Consider the following 14,017-nt stretch of genomic DNA (forward strand, 5'->3'; position numbering starts at 1 on the left):
AGACCTGCTGATTCTCAGGCCATAGGTCACAAGTTGTTCACATTTTTCATGGGTTCCTCATTATAAATGACTAGGAATTATGAGAAAATTATAATAAGGTTATTACTACTGGAAATTTTCAAGTTGTCCATAGAGGTGCTTTCTTTTTAGGAAAGAATATTCAGTGAATCATGGTTCCTTGCATGAACCCCTATTAAGGAAAAAAAAAGTTCAAAGGGGATGTCCAGAGACTAACTCTCTGGGACTACAGTGAATTCTTAGTCAACGGGGGAATTTCTCAAACATTCTAAAAACCTAACCAGAACTGTACCTGTCAGCAGTGTTTGTCTTCCAGGTCAGAAACATTTAGTGAGTATAACTTAAAATGCTAAGAATCTACAGCTCCCTCTTAAACAATTGTCTTCATCCTCTCAAGAGAACTAAACATAATGGGACTCTGCATGTTTAAATAATTACTCATTTCCTGCAAATGCAAAACCTAACAGTTACATGAAATGAGGATCACAACTAGTTGTGTCTTATAAATGTGTATTAGAAATTTCAAAGAATTCAGGATCAGAGAAAGAGTGGACTTCTGTCTCTAATCTGGAAAGTTTCCTTTTTAAATCACCAATGGGAATTTCTTTTTGCTGCCAGTTGGCAAAAATGACTCTATTAGTATGAGTTTATTTTATAATTCATAGTTCCTGTACTAAATCAAAGTTGTGCAGGTGAAATTTGAAGGGTCTTTGATCATTAGTATTTAACCTGAAATTCTAAGTAGGCTAGAAATTTCTAATATTTATTGGGTACTTGAGGTATTTACCTTGTCTGTCAGACTTCAGATAAAAAATCACAGGGAAAAACTATTCTGGAGAGAATCTCTGGAATTCATCTGGAATTCTGGAAAACATCTCCCTTGTTAAAATATATAGAGAAAATGTGCTTTTATAGCCACCCTTAGCAAATCATTGTGGCCTTTCATAATCTTTATAAAGTAAACCAATATAACATTTTTATAGAAAAAATAAATTATGTTCTTAATTTATTGGATAAAAAGTGGATGTAACAAGAGTAGAAGAAAAAGAACGGTTAAGACTTTGTCTTGTCAAACACAGATGGACATTAGTGAAAGTGGTGAAAACAGATTTAATTCAGTAACTACTGACTGCGAGAAAATGCTGAACTCCATCCATATTTGCACAGCGATGTGGGGCATGTTAAAGGCAGAACGGAGGAGTGGGGGGTGACTGGGTCTCCAGTGGAGTCAGGGAAGTGAAACTATAAGGAGTGGGTCAGTGCAGAAGGCTCTGCTGCTGTGTCTGCTAGTAGCAGGCGTGGAAGTTAGCCCTCTATCCTCAACAGAGCCTGGGAGGCAGGCCCGTCCTTCCTCAAGGTCACCTTTCAAAGGAACGGCTTGTGGGTCCTTGAGAAAGGGCAGTCCTGAGTTGTAGGAAGTACAAATACCTCTGAAAGAGACAGAGGAAGGATTCTCAGTTCGAAACACTTTTTAGTAAATACTCTAAGAAAGGGAGGTCAGAGGACTCTCATCAGGTGTTGCCTAGAACAAATGGTAAATTCTTTTGACAGTCCTGAACTTTTCCAGGCAGGAATACCCCCTCCCTCTGCTTTCCCTCTGCCTTACCCCCACATCCCCCTCCTCTTATTCCCTCTTCCTGGATCTGATAAGATGAACTCCAAGAGAGAAATTATCACTCTAAGTATTTTAAACATGAAGAGTTTTAATTCAGAAATATTAGAAGTGACGGGAGAGGAGTCTGGGCTGGGCCCCCAGGACTGATCCCAGAATGACCCTACTGGGAAGCTGCTACATCTGAGGCCTTTACTAGAGCTGTAGGTTGTAGAACAATTCCCAGAGCCCTAATGCAGGTGTTGTGTGTGTGTGTGTGTGTGTGTGTGTTAGCCCCTCAGTCGTGTCCGACTCTTTGTGACCCATAGATTGTAGCCTGCCAGGCTTCTCAGTCCATGGGATTCTCCAGACAAGAATACTGGAGTGGGTTGCCATTTCCTTCTCCAAATGCAGGTGTTAATCCCTGGGAATTAAGTAGCTATCGCTGCAGCCGCTGTGGCTGACTTCCAACACTCGGGGTGCTGGAAAGTGGACTCCCATAGCTACAAGCTCGGCACTGACTTGTCACCCAGGGAGCAGGAGAACAGGGCCTGGAAATTTGCTGCGGGGACACCTCCGGTTTCCATAGCCTTGCTCACTAGCAGAAGGAAGATCAGTTTGAGTCTGCTGTACTTCCAAATTTTTAAGTCAACAGAAGCTAGTTTGCATCCAGAACACTGGCCACAAGGGTGTCTTGGTGTCCTTCTACTTTCCTCCTGCTTTTCTCCCCTCCCCCATCTTATAAGTGGATTAGTATATACTTGAAAAGGGCTAAACATTGATGAGCTTTGAAAACTAAACATGAAATAGGTGAATACCATGCTTTTGTGTAGTTCATGGTCTAACAGACAGGTAGACACAGAGTGCTTAAATAGATTTATGCCTGCGGGGTTTTAGAAACAAAGGAAGTTAACTCTATATGGAAGCAGAGCAGTTGTCACAAAAAATAAGCTAACTGCTGTCTATGGAAAGGTCGACTACAAGGTTGTCCACTGGGGAGTAGGTAGAGGGTCTTCTTAGAACAAAAAGTTTAAAAATGTAGATTTCAGAACGCCTAGGGAGCTAAAGAATAGCAGTTCAGTGCAGTTGTGATGCAAGGGTAGTGGCTGTAACTCTAGAAAAGTGTCTTTGGAGGTGAGAGCTTGTCTGTAAGAAGGAGCTCTGACTCCCAAAAGAAGAGTAGATCTCAACAAGATGCTTCTTGGTCTTTCTTTAGCCTGGCTTTGTAGTTGCTGGAGGAATTAGGCCCAGGCTTATGATACCCAAGACCTGCCTCCCGATGAGTATTTCCCCTCTAAACTTCTAACTGTATTTACTTCTCAGGGCTTCCCTGGTGGCTCAGATGGTAAAGGCTCCACCTGCAATGCTGGAGACCTGGGTTCAATCCCTGGGTTGGGAAGATCCCCTGGAGGAGGGCATGGCAACCCACTCCAATATTTTTGCCTGGAGAATCCCGTGGACAGAGGAGCCTGGAGGGCTATAGTCCAGAGGACTCACAAAGAGTCAGACACGACTGAGCGACTAAGCACTTTTACTTCTTAAGCTTAATAGAAACAGAACGTCTTCATTTTTATGGGCACGTGCATTTCGTTTTTTGATTCATTTATCACATCTTAAGCTCTGGTTGTGCTGGGCCATGCACTCAGTGCAGAGGAGAGGCAGATGACTGTGTCCGTGATGAGGAATCTTCGGTGGGGAAACAGACATGCAGACACTAGCAGTGTGATCACACAGTTGATCCAAGGGGGCATCATCCAGAATGCGCTCAGAACCCTGAAGAGGTCTCTCCTATGTCACCTGGAAACATCAGCAGGGACTTCACAAGAGAAGCAGTGTCTTAACTGACAAGTAAAGGCTAGACGGGAATTTTCGAGATGGTTTAATATGTGGAAGGATGTTCCAGGGAGAAGAAGTAGCCTTTCATGTATCAGTAGTCCTTGGCGAGGAGAACCCTGAATGTTGGAAGCAGAGGTGCCATTCCTCACGGGATGGCGCCGTGAGGACATACAGGACCCAGGATGGGTCCTTGAGAAGGTGCCAAGTCCAAGACTGGCTGCAGGTGTCTGAGGACTAGAGAGGAAAGGCTTCCTGAGGGCCTGGGACATCAGAGAGGGCTTGTGGGTGGGCCGGAGAACCTGACTAAGGCTTGGATTTGGAAAGAATGCAGGGGCGTGGCTGCAGGTTCTGATAGCAGAGGTGCCATCCAGAGGTGATACAAGTGCTGTAGCAAAGCGGGAGACAAAACCCACCCGTGGCAGAGGCACGTCTCTGAGACTGGCAGAAACTAACTTTGGATGGGTTATCCGCACATGTCACGGAAAGCTCACAGCGCCAGGGGCCTTTAAGGGAGTGAGATGGAAAAGCATAGCAGAAGAAGTCAGTAGATTCGAGCCTATTGTTAGTTGTATAGATAGCTATAGATGACTATAGTAACTGTAGATTTGAATCTATAGTTAGTTCTGTGATGTTGGACACCTTCCAGAGTCCGTGAGTTCCTGGAGCTACCAGGTATAGAGTTAGGGCTGTTAAATTTCATAATCTGTACCCCATTTCCAGTTCCCAATTGTCTTCAAGATGTGGTGAAATCTTTAGTGGGTTTTGTTGTGGTGATGCTGTTATATAACCTGAAGAAGGCAGATTCAGTTGTGGTAAGGAACCACCTGCTGATGCAGGAGACATAAGAAATGCAAATTTGATCCCTGGATCAGGAAGGTCTCCTGGAGGAGGGCATGGCAACCCATTCTAGCATTCTTGCCTGGAGAATCACATGGGCAGAGGAGCCTGGCGGGCTACAGTCCGTGGGATAGCAAAGAGTCAGACACCACTGAAGTGACTTCGCACGAAGTGCATGCACAGTTATTTGGCTTTAAGAAGCCAGATTGAATTTGGGGAACTGGGACTTAGACCTAAAGTTTCAGTTCGGCACCTTGGTAGCTTCGTGAGCTTGAGAAAGTAGTTCACTCTTCCTGAGCCTGTTTCCTTATTTCCAAGCTGGATAATGTTTGCCCGGCCTACCACATGAGTTGTTTTGAGGGTCAGATGTGATGAATATGTAAAATACTGTGTATTCTGTAATATACTACAGGAAACGTTTGAAACTAAGTGAAGTAACAGGCTACTTTGCTAACCCTGTGAGAGGAAACATAATCTGAGTGTAAGCAGTGCCTTTGCAAATAAAGAATAGCATTGAGGAAGATATTTTGAACAAAATGCAGATAAGAAATAGTGACCTGCCCCACAAGGTTGATGAAGAAGAGGCGGAGGAGAGGGGAGTGCTCACAGTGACGGGGATGACAGGGGAGGTAGTTAATGGTATTTGCTTAAAATCCCTGTGCTGGATGCAGGAGCTAGGGCTCATCCCAGAACCAAGGGATTCGAATCTGCATCATAACAAGAGGCCCGAGTGATTCGTGTGCACTTTTGTGTCCCGTCTCCTAGAAAATATCAGAACTGAGTGCCGTGTTCCATCAAAGCTGGGTCTGCCCAACTGACACTGCGAGCAGCCTGGGGCCTTTAAGTGCCCTCTGGGCCCTAACCTGACAACCGGACCTCACTCAGGGCTCTTTCCTGATCAAGACACTATGGGAATTATTTCAACTAGTGATTTTGCTTTCCAAGGAAATCAGGTGAAGGCAAAACACTCCAGTCAAAGGAATGTTGATGATGCGTTAATGACAAAGGGTACAGAGAATTTAAACTTAAAAAGAGAGGAGAGAGAGAATCTGTTGAACAGATCCAAGAATATGAAAACCAATGAGTGCTGCCCGGGCAAGCAGCTTGACCACAAACAATCTCATGAGAGACCCTGGGCCAGAAGCACCAGCTGAGCTACTTCTGGAGAAACTCTGAGAAAAGAAATGTTTCTCATTTTATGCTGCTGAAAAGAAAACAAAAGAAAACGTCTGTGCTGACACTGTAGAAAACCTATTTTAACGTGGAGTAAATTTTTGTTTTCTGGGTGAAAAGCAAGCCAAAATGAGAAATTGACTTCCAAATGTCAAGAAGCATATGGAAAGAGAACCAGGTCTTAGATATTTGCATCTCTGTCATCTCCACTAATATGTGTGTGTTCAGTCACTCAGTCAAGTCCGACTCTTTGTGACCCCTTTACTACCCCCTCTGGCAGTAGCCTGCCAGGCTCCTCTGTTAATGGAATTTCCCAGGCAACAATACTGGGGTGGGTTGCCATTTCCTACTCCAGGGGATCTTCCTGACCCAGGGATCGAAGCTGTGTCTCGTGCGTCTCCTGCATTGGCAGGTGGGTTCTTCACCACTGAGCTACCTGGGAAGCCCACCTCCACTAATACTTTTATACAAAACGCTTAGATAATAAAAGATGATGGTCTATTTTTTCTTCTGTGGAAAGAGAAAGAAGATTAACTATGAAGTGGTAAGGTTTTAGTAGCTCTTTATAGAATTAAATAAGAGGATTTCTTGATGCCTTATAAATAAAACCAGAAAACTTCAAGTAGGTGGGGACATTTCTAGAACCGAATATAGAATCCTAGGATGTGTTTCTGCTCCAGGTTTCTGCAGTTGCTACCATAAAGGGAGCAGTTCGGACGCGCTGTAGTATGGCTCCCTTCCTCAGGAATTTCTCTAATACTTGACACAGAGCTGGAGGAATGCAGACCTCTGGAGGTCGTATTTTATGTGTTGCTATGGCACTGTCTAAATATTATGAACAGAGCAGTGGTATATGACATACAGCAGCCTGATGCCACGAAACCATGGCAGCTGGAAACCATAGTTCTGAGATGTAGGTTTCTAGCGTGAAAGATGGGCATGAATGTCTTTAATAAGTGAAGTATTCTTCACTGCACTAAATTAGATCCAGTGTGGAGATATGAGGTGTCAGTTCAAAGCAGCTTTGGTCCAGGGAGGGTCTTGCAGACCCAACAAAGAAACAGGACAGGGCCTAGTTGAGGGGCCGGCCTGAGGACAGGACTTGTAGCCTGGGGACCTCAACTGTGGCCCTGATGCTACAAACAGAGTTGCTTTAAAGTGCAGCCCAGAACTGTGGGTGGAGGAAACCAGATAACTGAATTCTGGGCCCTGCAAAGTCTCCAAAGCAAGGCATGCCTTCCTCTTCCAACTCCCCTGTTTTGAGCAGTTGAGACCCCAAACTCTCAGCTACCCAGACTGCAAGGTCTGATTCTTTCTCAGATTCCAATAATTGTTTCTGAAACTTTGTTCAAATTTTCATGTCAGAAGTGGTGGTTGTTCAGTCACTCGAGTTGTGTCTGTCTCGTTGTGACCCCATGGACTGCACCAGACTTCCTATCCTCCACCATCTCCCAGAACTTGCTCAAACTCAAGTCCATTGAGTTGGTGATGCCATCCAACCATCTCGTCCTCTGTCATCCGCTTCTCCTCCTGCATTCAATCTTTCCCAGCAGCAGGGTCAGAAGTTACCCACCGTAAAGAACACCTGTTTTTCCTTGCTGATATAGCTAAGCCAAGGTAAGGTTCATTAGAACAAGAAGTACAGCTCTGTGCTTCTTTTTGAATAACAGTTCTATGAATGCTATTTTCTTCTGTTGATTATGCCAAAGCCAGTTTCCTCTCTGAATGAATGTTTCTAATATGTGAATTCAAAACACAGCAAACCTACGTCATGAGCCAGCCTGAGTGAACAGGAACTAACAGCTGCTGGGGCTTTGTGGCTTCTCTTGTTTTCTTTCCTTTTTTTCTCCCCTTCTTCAGATAATTGCTATTGAATATTATTAGTTTTTTTTAATTAAAGAGGGAAAAACAATTCTCAAAAATCTTTTTACCTACACCAAGAAATTCAAATTAAAAAACTGGAAACTTTCGAAAGAATGAAATTTCTTTGCAAAATGCAGAGAAATGCGTCCATGTCATTATCTGGATCAGTTTCCTTAACAGCAGAAAGTTTCCACTTCACTCTGCTTTTTTGGTTTCTCATCTGCCCTGCCAAGGATGAGATGAAGAACCTGTTGTTCCCTCTTTTCTTGTTGGTTCCTCACTAAAAGCATGGGAGTAAATTTTAACAAAGATTTTACCTCTTTTCAGCAGTGTCTTTAGACATGGCACCACCTGGATATCCTTGTCTGGAAAACTCCTTTTAAAGTGTGGGAGGTCTAGAAAAAAGTATAGTAAGTAGAGGAAGTTCAAAAATATCTGTTGAATGAAACCATGTCTCAGAATTTTTTTCAAACATCAAACTACTCAGTTTTTCTTTCTCCTTCTTGAGGCCTTTGATATACAGCGGAAGAAAGTCAGCAAAACAGGATCAAAGTTCAATCACAATCAAGCGTAAACATTATAAATTAAGAACTTATCAAATTCAGTGACATTGTTGGTACAGTCTTGAACCAAATACTGCTTGAAATAAGTGGCTCTTTCACCCAGTCTCGAAGATAGGCTTTGCTGCAGAGATTCTCGTTATGTTCCTCATTAGAAACGGTGTACACAAGAGCTCTGGACAACTTTAGCTTTTCATCAAAGAGCAAACAAGAAAGTAATAGATAAATATGAAGAAAAAAAATTGCGTGGGTTTATTTATCATCCAGTCATTTCAAAGTGTCTTACCACTGTCTCTCCCCTGTGCAGTGGAAATCTAAGCAGTTATCGTAAAGCTTCTTAAAAAATGAATTGTTTACAAGATATCCCTGACAAAGTGTGCTCAAAGTCAAGCCCTTATCAGTAAGCAGATGAAAAACCAACAGGCTTTTGCAACGCAACTCTGTGGTCTTCCTGCCTGTTGCCCAGCTTAGTGAGACATAAATCCTACTGAGTGGACAAAAATCGCCTGACACTTGCTGTTTCTAGGCTGTTGCATTTCTGAAGAAGGAAGTAGATTAGTCAACTGTGGCATCTGTGAGGAGCAGGACTGACACAGAGATAACGGATCATTGGTGTGCTTCATCAAATGACAGTGTACAGGGTGTCATTTGATGGCTTTGGAAGAGATGGTGTCTTTATCCTTTTGGCAAAGCTTGGCTGTGTTCTCTTGGTTGATGACTTCAAAAGAGTTGCTCAGAATGAAATAATTACAAAATATATTATAAAAATTAATTTCAGTCTCTATTGTAGTCATAAAGCAGTAGATTCTGTGTCAGTGGTTCTTAGCCAGGGGTGATGTTGCCACCCAGGGGACCTTTAGCAACCTCAAGACACACTTTTCATTGTCATGGCTCTGGGCTGGGGGCTAAAGGCCTGTCATAGTTGGTCAGAGGCCAGAGGTGGTGGTCCGTGTGGTCCAACGCGTAGGACGGCCTCCCTCCGTGAAGCAACTTCCAGCCCCAGGTTTGAAAAACTGTTTTATGTGACTTACCAGGATGAAAAAATTACTTAACATACATGACATAATCCTAAAATTGTTTTGGTCTTTTCGGGTTACAAAGCTAAACATTTTTTTTCATATATATTTTTAGAGGTTCATTGTCAAATAAAACAACTAGTTGCGTTATATCCGGTTTGAAACTGCAAGACATAATTATATTTTTTAAGACATGAAAAGGAGACATATTTCCTCCTTTTATGTGTGTATTAGGGTCCATTCACCATCTCCTACCTGTTCATGCACCCCCAAATAGAAGCCATTTTCAAACCTGAAAATAAACTGAATGTAAACTGCAGGAGGGAAATGTTCTATTTCATATTGAATTTATAAGCACTACAAACATTATTATAACCCATATTATACTGAGCTATTCAGTAGTAACATCTTTAGGCTTATCTCATCTCCTTGAAGTATAAGAACAGAATGAGGATATAATATCACTACCCAGTGAAGTGAAAGTGAAAGTGTTAGTCGCTCAGCCCTGTCTGACTCTTGGCAACCCCACCAGGCTCCTCTGTTCATGGAATTCTCCAGGCAAGAATACTGAAGTGGGTTGCCATGCCACTTTTTCCAGGGGATCTTCCCAAACCAGGGATCAAACCTGGTCTCCTGCCTGGCAGGAAGATTCTTTACCATCTGAGCCGCTGAGGAAGACTTACTCATTGCACAGTAAGGATCAGTGCAATTCTAATTATAAAAAGCACTGGGAATCTGAACTCAGCTTTTTAAAATTTAATTTGACTTTTATTTTATAATGGAGTACAGTTGATTTACAATGCTGTGTTAGTTTCAAGTATACAGCAAAGTGATTCAGTTGTGCCTATACAAATATCTATTCTTTCTCAGATTCTTTTCCTATAAAGGTTATTACAGAATGTTGAATGGAGTTCCCTATGCTCTACAATAGGTCCTTATTAGTTATCTATTTTCTGTATACAGTAGTATGTATGTGTTAATCCCAAACTCCTAACTCAGGATTCCACTTCCCACTCATCTCTCCCACTGAGAGGGAACAGGAAGTCAGGGAGAGACTGGAAAGAACATGAATGTACCTCACTCAGCTTAGAAAATGCCGTGGTTCTACCTGACTTTGCTGTGGCTAGCAGATCATATGAGAGGAAAGCTCATTTCAAAGAAGTCAGTACCTCAGGCCCTGTTTGGAGTTAGGATGTGTATCTGTATGCATCTTTTACCAAGCTGGGCATAAAGATGGTGTGGATAAACAGTGAGCTCGATTACAGTGACCCTGACTGTCTTCTGCTGTAATTACTGAATATCACTCCGCTTCTGTTAGACATTTTCAAATTATTTCTGAACTCCTGGAAGGGCTGTCTCACATATGGTCACCGCGTGCCTCTACCCCATCCTGCCCTGCCCACCTGCCCGTCTTTCCTGAAATTATACTCCCCAGCTCTCCAGAGGTGACAGGGGTTCCTAACTCAGCTGTCTCCAGATTCCCTTAAAACTGCTGCTCCCTGTCTTCCTGGGGAGATGCCGGAGCTGTGGATTTGGTTCTGAATAGATCTAGGGAAAATACCCCTCTTTCCAATTTCTTGCTTCCTTTTGGGCCCCTCTCCTCCCACAGTATTGATTGATTAATGATTCATAGGGTCTGTGTAAAGGCAGTCCCTTCGGTCCCACAAGCAACTCCTAAAACTAGCAGAAAAACCCTTACCAGCTACAAGCAAAAGTCCAGACATGGTCCACTACCGGTCTTTCCCATCGCTGGACAGTTCTTTTTTCCCGTGACAGACATAAATAACATAACAACCTCTGCTCAATCTACTGGTTAAGTTTCCCGAATATTTATTTTATTTATTCCAAAAAATTATCAGGCTTCCTGGATAGCTCAAATGGTAAAGAAACTGCCTGCGTTGCAGGAGACCCAGGTTCAATCTCTGGGTCAGGAAGATCCCTTGGAGAAGGGAATGGCAACCTACTCCAGTATTCTTGCCTGGAGAATTCCATGGACAGAGGAGCCAGGCAGGCTACAGTCCATGGGGTTGCAAAGAACTGGACGCAACTGAATGACTAACACACACACATTCCAAAAAATTTATTATCTACATTTAGCTTAAGATGGCAGCACAGATGTAATAGATGAATATTTCTTTACATTTATGTAACAGAACGATCATTCTGGAGATTAGAAAATAAACAATCTGTTCCAAAATGAAGGTCTGCTGCTGGTACAGAAAACTGATTGTGATATTTAGAAACAATTTCCCACAATTTCTTCTTAGTCACATTTTAAATTCCTTGGTATTCAGTTTCAGCTGTCAAATGAAAGGGAAAAAAAAAGGCTTTAATCAAAGGGAAATGAAGTAAAAAGTAAATATTACAATACAGATGTCATTAGTCAAAATCCATGTGACACAGGAAGAATTTTGATTAGTCTAGAACTTTTGAGAACCTAGATCCCTTGAGAACTTTACGTTTAGATGCACTACAGAATTATAGCTTTTCTGATTATTTTCACATTTGTATCTCCAGCCCAACTACCCTCCTGGACACCACCCTCATGAATCCTACTGCCAACTCCCTGTCTTCACTGCCCAAATGTCTAAGAGGCATCTCAGACGTCTGGGTGTGAACCAAACTTCTCATCATTCCCCTCCACCACCTCCACGTCTGTCTAGACTTCCTTCTCTAAGCTCAGGGCACCTCCCATTTTTCTGTTCCTCAGGCCAAAAACCTTGGGGGTCATTCTTCATTCTTCTTGAAATTTTTCTTCCTCCCTACACAAAACCCATCTCTAATCTGTGAGTTTCATCTTCAAGATGTATGCAGAGTCTGAAACTTCTCACTACCTCTGCCAATACTATCTTCGTACCAAGCCGCTATCATCTCTTACCTGGATTATTGCAACAGTCTCTTGCTAGTCTCTCATTTCTTCTTTGGGCCCCTTAGACTTATTTCAGCAAAGATGCTGCAAGTTAGATTGGTTAAAACTCTCCAATGATGTGTCATTTTGCTCAGAGAATAAGTCAAAAGTTCTAACAAGGGGCCTAGAAAGCCCTTCAAATGTGTCCCCTCACTTTCGTATCTGTTTGATCTGACCTCATCTCCTGCCAAGGCTGGCTTCTAGGTCCTGGCCAATGGTTAAAGGATCTGCCAGAGCTACCTTGACATTTTTAATAATTTTGAGCAAGGGACCCCACATTTTCAGGTTACGCTGAGCCCCACAATTTACGAAGCCAGTTCCGTCTCTACTGTTCCTCTCGTCACCCACCAACCTCACGCTGACCCTTCATACTTCTGTAAACACTCCCGCAACCCCTTCCCTCCAGGTCTTTGTACTTGCTGTTACCTCTGTAGGCCTCTCTTTTCCCCAGGGAGCTGGCCTGACTCACAGCTCATCTCCTTCAGATGTGTCCTGATGTTAACTTTCAGCAAGACTTGCTTTGACTGCACCACTTATGTTGCGAACAGGTTACCTGATCTATTGGCTCGGCTGTATTTTTTTTTCATTGTCCTTATGACCTTCTTACATAATAATGTCTTCTTATTTATTAATAGTCCATTATCTATATATCTCCCGTTTGAATATAATATGATTCATGAAGGCAAGGATCTTGATCTGTTGTATTTTTTTTTAACTGCTGTATACTGTGTGCCTGGTACATAGTAGGTACTTACAAAGTGGTTGTTGAGGGTATGAATAAGCATTGGCAACCGAGAACAGAGTCCCAGATACAACCCCTGTAGTTAACTATATTTAACATGGAATGAAAAGCTATATATAGTTTTCACTGAATCTTGACTCATTTCATTCAGAGCAAGCCTTCGTGTTGTTTTCACACACTACTTGTTTCACTCTAATTCAAAAAAATAATGTATTGAGACTTAAATTACACTGAAATATGAGAGAATTCCAGCCTATATAAAAGTAGTCAACTTTAGGCCAATTTTGAAATAGAAGCTATTTTGTGGAAAGGGGCATTGATGACTTTGCAACAGAACTATGAAAACCTAGTAAATTGGGATTTCTCCCAATTTAAGACAAGCAAACAAAATACATACCTCTATGTTCCCCACATCGTCTCCTCCCCCGCCAGAAAACAACCAAGTTAAAGTACATAAAGTACTTCTTGGCTTGTAAAACTGAAACCGATCAGTGGTGATGGCCGAGTCTGGACAGAAGTAGAGGCGGAAGTAACAGGCAGATCTGACTTGACTGTGCTGTTTCACTTCCTTTAAGCACTTCTCTGGGCGCGTGGCTCTTCTCGCCCTGCACGGCGTGTGCTGGGCCAGGACGCGGTGTGTACCAGCACGTCTTGTCCTGTCCTGAACCCTTGTGAAGGTGTTTGTCTCTGAAGAGATGGCAGGGTACCAGTGAGTCCCAGCCCATCTCTCAGGACAGTGTTTCTGTTTTCCCACTGGAATTGTGTTGTTAGCTTTGTTCTTTGAACCTTTGCTATCTGGTGATTTTGTTTCTCTTTTTATGGAGAAGACAGAGGTGATTAGAGGAGAATTTCTACCTGACTTCTGGCCTCTGTGCCCACAATCCTGTTTTCTCTCCTATCACCCAGGAGGAGTCCAGGGTTGGCTCCTCCCCTTCCAGACAAGATATGCTCCAGCCATTCTCCTCTCTTTGGAATTTCCCCCTGGCTAGCATAATCTTTTCCATCAGCACGTAGATGGGATCAAGTCCTCACTGTCCCTTTCCTATTTAAGAAAAACATAAGATTTCTTGATCAACTACTGCCCCATTCTCCCTCTTTTTTAAGTGGTAAATCTCCATGGAAGAGGCAACTGTGCTCACTATCTTAAGTTCCCCATTTCATCCTGCATCAAGCTTGTACTTTCAGTATTTCACAGAGACTGCTTTTATCTACATCACTAAGATCTGGTGTCGTTAAAGATCTGTGCCCAGATCACCTCTTACCCAAAGTATGAGTAAACCAGACACAGCTGATTACTTCTTGACATATTTTTCACTTGCCTTCCCGGATAAGCCGGATTTTCCTTTTACTTCACTGGCCATTTCTTTTTATTTTCCATTGTTATTCCTCTTCATTGCCTGACTTCTCAGTTGTGAAGTGACCCAAGGCTCAGTCCTCAAACCTCTCTTCCATTCTCACTGTACTTCCTGTGAA

The 14,017-nt window shown here is 42.7% G+C and overlaps 1 long non-coding RNA gene across 1 annotated transcript; it reads right to left on the reverse strand.

Annotated features, from left to right (window-relative positions):
* Nucleotides 1-10,959: 10,959 nt before the first annotated feature.
* Nucleotides 10,960-12,321, reverse strand: LOC122707871. Its single transcript, XR_006344940.1, has 3 exons — nt 12,229-12,321; nt 11,773-11,847; nt 10,960-11,194 (listed from the first exon to the last, which is right to left on the reverse strand). It is a non-coding gene; the product is annotated as an uncharacterized LOC122707871 (long non-coding RNA).
* Between the last annotated feature and the right edge of the window lie 1,696 nt (nt 12,322-14,017).

Source organism: Cervus elaphus, chromosome 14 (genome assembly GCF_910594005.1).
Source record: "Cervus elaphus chromosome 14, mCerEla1.1, whole genome shotgun sequence".
In the NCBI taxonomy this organism is placed as follows: domain Eukaryota; kingdom Metazoa; phylum Chordata; class Mammalia; order Artiodactyla; family Cervidae; genus Cervus; species Cervus elaphus.